Below are 7500 nucleotides of genomic sequence, written 5' to 3'. Positions count from 1 at the left end.
CTAGGGCAGCATCCGCCGCGTGCACGGGCTGGAGCTCGGCTCCCTTTTTTTGCATGCAAGCCAACCGATCGAGGCCATGGGCGCCTGCCGGTCATCGGAGCAACCAGTCGCCGGACAAAAATCGCCGGAAGGCATGCACGCCCTGTATTTCGTTCGAGGGACGTTGGCCGGGGTGCACGCAATGGGAGGCCCATCGCGCACACCTACTCCCCCCGTGGGGGGGGGGAGAGGGGGTGCCGGACCACCACCCCCTAAAGAGCATTAGAGATTTTACAGATATGCTACCAGTAGACGTTAAAATGTCTGAAACGGGGACACTTTTTCCAAACAAGCAAATCCCACACCGAGGGTGCGCAGGTGCCGATGGTGGTCGAGGCATGTGCCCGCAACAAGGGCCAACGTGAGCCGATGGTGGTCGAGGCAACCGCCCGCACCAGCTCGAGGCATGTGCCCACACCAAGGCCCGGCATGTATCGATGGTGTTCGACGTAGGGGCAATCTTCTGCTGATGGTGGTCGAGGCAAGAGCCCGCACCAAGGGCCAGCGTGTGCCCATGGTGCTCGAGGCAACCGTCCGCACCAGGGCCCAGCGTGTGCCGATGGTGGTCGAGGCAACCGCCCGCACCAGGGCCCAGCGTGTGCCGATGGTGCTCGAGGCAACCGCCCGCACCAAGGGCCGGCTTGTGCCGATGGTGTTCGAGGCAACCGCCCGCACCAGGGCCCAGCGTGTGCCGATGGTGGTCGAGGCAACCGCCAGCACCAGGGCCCAGCGTGTGCCGATGGTGGTCGAGGCAACCGCCCGCACCAGGGCCCAGCGTGTGCCGATGGTGGTCGAGGCAACCGCCCGCACCAGGGCCCAGCGTGTGCCGATGGTGGTCGAGGCAAGCGCCCGCACCAGGGCCCAGCGTGTGCCGATGGTGGTCGAGGCAAGCGCCCTCACCAAGGCCGAGCGTGTGCCGATGGTGGTCGAGGCAACCGCCCGCACCAGGGTTGGGTAATTTGCGCGCCTGCTGCCTTCCTTGGATGTGGTAGCCGTTTCTCAGGCTCCCTCTCCGGAATCGAACCCTAATTCTCCGTCACCCGTCACCACCATAGTAGGCCACTATCCTACCATCGAAAGTTGATAGGGCAGAAATTTGAATGATGCGTCGCCGGCACAAAGGCCGTGCGATCCGTCGAGTTATCATGAATCATCAGAGCAACGGGCATAGCCCGCGTCGACCTTTTATCTAATAAATGCATCCCTTCCAGAAGTCGGGGTTTGTTGCACGTATTAGCTCTAGAATTACTACGGTTATCCGAGTAGTAGATACCATCAAACAAACTATAACTGATTTAATGAGCCATTCGCAGTTTCACAGTCTGAATTAGTTCATACTTGCACATGCATGGCTTAATCTTTGAGACAAGCATATGACTACTGGCAGGATCAACCAGGTAGCATTCCTTCGGGACGTTGGCACCGGGTGGGCCTCGACGCACCGACCGAGCGGCGGAGAGAGCCCGACGCGGAGCGCAAGCGTCGTGCGTGTCGAGCACGTGAAATGCATAGCATCGGACGAACGGGGGCCGAGAGCCCGCGCCCGCTAAACGTTCCGCATCCGAGAGCACGATCGAACGCCGGTGCACCAATGCGGCCACGGAGGATCGGGTGGCACGCTTGGGACACCGGCCACGATTGACGTCCGACCCGTGGCCCCTCGGCACACGAGACGGATGAGGGATGGCGAGACATCCGGTTTCCATCGATTCAGGTATGCAGCACAGGATCCCGATCGCGCCCCCGGGGTACGACGACCGCACGAGGGGAGATTGAAGAGGATGACGGGTCGACAGTTCGATGCATCGAGCACGGAGCCTGCCAACACGCACAACCATAGCACCACTCATATGCCCATTGCGTACAGGTGGCAGCATCCACGCGCGCCGGTCCACAACCCACCCGATCGATTACTCGACGAGCGAGCGGAGGAAACGACGTGCGAGGCCACGCCACAACCGCTTGGCACGAGAATAACACGAGCAAGGGCCACGAGACTGCCCCTGCCATCCGACAGGCAACAACGGTGCGATACCACCAATTCTTGGCCTGGCCGAGACCGCACGCGCGAGCTCCGCTGACACCACCCCAGGGGGACGTTGCCCGATTCAGGGACTTGTTCCTGGGGTCTCGGGCAGCATCGGCTGCGTGCACGGCCTCGTCGAGGCCAAGGCATTTTTGTGGCCGATGAGAAGGGACCGCGAGACCGTCAAATACCGAGAGACTTGGCCGGGCCAAGCCCGCAACCGCAGCTTCTGCTCGCACCACCCCAGGGAGCCGTTGCCCGATTCAGGGACTTGGTCTGGGGTCTAGGGCAGCATCCGCCGCGTGCACGGGCTGGAGCTCGGCTCCCTTTTTTTGCATGCAAGCCAACCGATCGAGGCCATGGACGCCTGCCGGTCACCGGAGCAACCAGTCGCCGGACAAAAATCGCCGGAAGGCATGCACGCCCTGTATTTCGTTCGAGGGACGTTGGCCGGGGTGCACGCAATGGGAGGCCCATCGCGCACACCTACTCCCCCCGTGGGGGGGGGAGAGGGGGTGCCGGACCACCACCCCCTAAAGAGCATTAGAGATTTTACAGATATGCTACCAGTAGACGTTAAAATGTCTGAAACGGGGACACTTTTTCCAAACAAGCAAATCCCACACCGAGGGTGCGCAGGTGCCGATGGTGGTCGAGGCATGTGCCCGCAACAAGGGCCAACGTGAGCCGATGGTGGTCGAGGCAACCGCCCGCACCAGCTCGAGGCATGTGCCCACACCAAGGCCCGGCATGTATCGATGGTGTTCGACGTAGGGGCAATCTTCTGCTGATGGTGGTCGAGGCAAGAGCCCGCACCAAGGGCCAGCGTGTGCCCATGGTGCTCGAGGCAACCGTCCGCACCAGGGCCCAGCGTGTGCCGATGGTGGTCGAGGCAACCGCCCGCACCAGGGCCCAGCGTGTGCCGATGGTGCTCGAGGCAACCGCCCGCACCAAGGGCCGGCTTGTGCCGATGGTGTTCGAGGCAACCGCCCGCACCAGGGCCCAGCGTGTGCCGATGGTGGTCGAGGCAACCGCCAGCACCAGGGCCCAGCGTGTGCCGATGGTGGTCGAGGCAACCGCCCGCACCAGGGCCCAGCGTGTGCCGATGGTGGTCGAGGCAACCGCCCGCACCAGGGCCCAGCGTGTGCCGATGGTGGTCGAGGCAAGCGCCCGCACCAGGGCCCAGCGTGTGCCGATGGTGGTCGAGGCAAGCGCCCTCACCAAGGCCGAGCGTGTGCCGATGGTGGTCGAGGCAACCGCCCGCACCAGGGCCCAGCGTGTGCCGATGGTGGTCGAGGCAACCGCCCGCACCAGGGCCCAGCGTGTGCCGATGGTGGTCGAGGCAAGCGCCCGCACCAAGGCCGAGCGTGTGCCGATGGTGGTCGAGGCAAGCGCCCGCACCAGGGCGCAGCGTGTGCCGATGGTGGTCGAGGCAAGCGCCCTCACCAAGGCCGAGCGTGTGCCGATGGTGGTCGAGGCAACCGGCCGCACCAAGGGCCGGCGTGTGCCGATGGTGTTCGAGGCAACCGCCCGCACCAGGGCCCAGCGTGTGCCGATGGTGGTCGAGCCAGGAGCCCGCACCAAGGGCCGGCTTGTGTCGATGGTGTTCGGGGCAACCGCCCGTACCAGGGCCCAGCGTGTGCCGATGGTGCTGGGGGCAAGCGCCCGCACCAGGGCCCAGCGTGTGCCGATGGTGCTGGGGGCAAGCGCCCGCCCCAGGGCCCAGCGTGTGCCGATGGTTATCGGGGCAATCGGCCGCACCAGGGCCCAGGGTCTGCCGATGGTGCTCGAGGCAACCGCCCGCACCAAGGCTCAGCATGTGCCGATTGTGATCGAGGCAACAACCCACACCAGGGCCCAGCTTGTGCCGATGGCGGTCGAGGCAAGTGCCCGTACCGAAGGGCAGCCTATGCCGATGATGGTCGATGCATGTGCCATCACCATGCGTCATCATGTGCCATTGATGGTCGAGGCCTTGGCCGAAGTTCGATTTTGAGCCACGGTGCCCATGCTTGGCTCCAGCATGTGCTGGTGCCGCATTTTTTTCACTCGGGACAGCATCGCCGGAGCATCGCCGGAGCATCGCCGGAGTACCGCCGGAGAACCTGACCGGCGGCATTGGGGTTCCGGCGATTGGGAGGGGGGCCGGGGGGGTGTGCGCACATGATGTGCGATGGGTGCTGGTACTTGGCCTTGTGTTGGCCCCCTATCCCTCATCAAACCTCTGAGAATTCACACCCCCTTAAAGAGCATTTGAGATTTTACAGGTTTGCTACCAGTAGCCGTTAAAGTGTCTGAAATGGGGACACTTTTTTCAAACGGTCACAAAATCTTCTCTACTTCGAGTTTTTAGCTGAATTTTTTTGTGCATGCCAACAAAAATAGAAGGATCATGCCTACAAAATTTGGGGCCAAAAATCCTTATAAAAAAATTTTAAAAAATCCCGAACCGCAAAAAGTTTTGAAAATCGTGAAAAATAGAAAACGAGTCATCTTCCAACGAAACTTCACGTGAAGGCTTAGGGGACCATTGTATGAATTTACAAGCCATAAAAATGGCATTGGCACGGCAGAAATTTGAAGATGTGCCTAAACCCACCAGGGCCCAGCGTGTGCCGATGGTGCTCGAGGCAACCGCCCGCACCAGGGCCCAGCGTGTGCCGATGGTGCTCGAGGCAAGCGCCCGCACCAGGGCCCAGCGTGTGCCGATGGTGGTCGAGGCAACCGCCCGCACCAGGGCCGATAGTGTGCCGATGGTGCTCGAGGCAACCTGTCGCACCAGGGCCCAGCGTGTGCCGATGGTGATCGAGGCAACCTGCCGCACCAGGGCCCAGCGTGTGCCGATGGTGGTCGAGGCAAGTTCCCGCACCAGCGCCCAGCGTGTGCCGATGGCGCTCGAGGCAACCGACCGCACCAGGGCCCAGCGTGTGCCGATGGTGCTCGAGGCAACCTGCCGCACCAGGGCCCAGCGTCTGCCGATGGTGCTCGAGGCAACCTGCCGCACCAGGGCCCAGCGTCTGCCGATGGTGCTCGAGGCAAGCGCCCGCACCAGGGCCCAGCGTGTGCCGATGGTGGTCGAGGCAAGCGCCCGCACCAGGGCCCAGCGTGTGCCGATGGTGGTCGAGGCAACCGCCCGCACCAGGGCCCAGCGTGTGCCGATGGTGCTCGAGCAAACCTGCCGCACCAGGGCCCAGCGTGTGCCGATGGTGCTCGAGGCAACCGACCGCACCAGGGCCGAGCGTGTGCCGATGGTGGTCGAGGCAAGCGCCCGCACCAGGGCCCAGCGTGTGCCGATGGTGGTCGAGGCAACCTGCCGCACCAGGGCCCAGCGTGTGCCGATGGTGCTCGAGGCAACCGACCGCACCAGGGCCGAGCGTGTGCCGATGGTGCTCGAGGCAAGCGCCCGCACCAGGGCCCAGCGTGTGCCGATGGTGGTCGAGGCAACCTGCCGCACCAGCGCCCAGCGTGTGCCGATGGTGCTCGAGGCAACCTGCCGCACCAGGGCCCAGCGTGTGCCGATGGTGGTCGAGGCAAGCGCCCGCACCAGGGCCCAGCGTGTGCCGATGGTGGTCGAGGCAACCGCCCGCACCAGGGCCCAGCGTGTGCCGATGGTGGTCGAGGCAACCTGCCGCACCAGGGCGGAGCGTGTGCCGATGGTGGTCGAGGCAAGCGCCCGCACCAGGGCCCAGCGTGTGCCGATGGTGGTCGAGGCTGCCGATGGTGGTCGAGGCAACCTGCCGCAGCAGGGCCCAGCGTGTGCCGATGGTGCTCGAGGCAACCGACCGCACCAGGGCCGAGCGTGTGCCGATGGTGCTCGAGGCAAGCTGCCGCACCAGGGCCCAGCGTGTGCCGATGGTGGTCGAGGCAACCGCCCGCACCAGGGCCCAGCGTGTGCCGATGGTGATCGAGGCAACCGACCGCACCAGGGCCCAGCGTGTGCCGATGGTGCTCGAGGCAACCTGCCGCACCAGGGCCCAGCGTGTGCCGATGGTCGTCGAGGGAACCTGCCGCACCAGGGCCCAGCGTGTGCCGATGGTGGTCGAGGCAAGCGCCCGCACCAGGGCCCAGCGTGTGCCGATGGTGCTCGAGGCAACCGACCGCACCAGGGCCCAGCGTGTGCCGATGGTGCTCGAGGCAACCTGCCGCACCAGGGCCCAGCGTGTGCCGATGGTGGTCGAGGCAAGCGCCCGCACCAGGGCCCAGCGTGTGCCGATGGTGGTCGAGGCAAGCGCCCGCACCAGGGCCCAGCGTGTGCCGATGGTGCTCGAGGCAACCGACCGCACCAGGGCCCAGCGTGTGCCGATGGTGGTCGAGGCAAGCGGCCGCACCAGGGCCCAGCGTGTGCCGATGGTGGTCGAGGCAAGCGCCCGCACAAGGGCCCAGCGTGTGCCGATGGTGGTCGAGGCAAGCGCCCGCACCAGGGCCCAACGTGTGCCGATGGTGCTGGGGGCAACCGCCCGCACCAGGGCCCAGCGTGTGCCGATGGTGATCGAGGCAACCGCCCGCCCCAGGGCCCAGCGTGTGCCGATGGTGGTCGAGGCAAGCGCCCGCACCAGTGCCCAGCGTGTGCCGATGGTGGTCGAGGCAAGCGCCCGCACCAGGGCCCAGCTTTTGCCGATGGTGATCGAGGCAACCGGCCGCTCCAGGGCCCAGCGTGTGCCGATGGTTATCGGGGCAACCGGCCGCACCAGGGCCCAGGGTCTGCCGATGGTGCTCGAGGCAACCGCCCGCACCAAGGCTCAGCATGTGCCGCTGGTGATCGAGGCAACAACCCACACCAGGGCCCAGCTTGTGCCGATGGCGGTCGAGGCAAGTTCCCGTACGGAAGGGCAGCCTATGCCGATGATGGTCGATGCATGTGCCATCACCATGCGTCATCATGTGCCATTGATGGTCGAGGCCTTGGCCGAAGTTCGATTTTGAGCCACGGTGCCCATGCTTGGCTCCAGCATGTGCTGGTGCCGCATTTTTTTCACTCGGGACAGCATCGCCGGAGCATCGCCGGAGTACCGCCGGAGAACCTGACCGGCGGCATTGGGGTTCCGGCGATTGGGAGGGGGGCCGGGGGGGTGTGCGCACATGACGTGCGATGGGTGCTGGTGCTTGGCCCTTGTGTTGGCCCCCTATCCCTCATCAAACCTCTGAGAACTCACACCCCCTTAAAGAGCGTTTGAGATTTTACAGGTTTGCTGCCAGTAGCCGTTGAAGTGTCTGAAACGGGGACACTTTTTTCAAACGGTCGCGAAATCTTCTCCGGTTCGAGTTTTTAGCTGAATTTTTTTGTGCATGCCAACAAAAATAGAAGGATCACGTCCACAAAATTTGGGGCCAAAACTCCTTCTAAAAAAATTCTAAAAAATCACGAACCGCAAAAAGTTTCGAAAATCGTGAAAAATAGAAAACGAGTCATCTTGCAACGAAACTTCACGTGAAGG

Source organism: Durio zibethinus, unplaced genomic scaffold, assembly GCF_047325235.1.
Source record: "Durio zibethinus cultivar Kanyao isolate XHJ-2024 unplaced genomic scaffold, ASM4732523v1 HiC_scaffold_3, whole genome shotgun sequence".
Classification (NCBI taxonomy): Eukaryota; Viridiplantae; Streptophyta; class Magnoliopsida; order Malvales; family Malvaceae; genus Durio; species Durio zibethinus.
The sequence above is the reverse complement of the archived record's forward strand: the minus strand, read 5'-3'. Positions refer to the sequence as shown.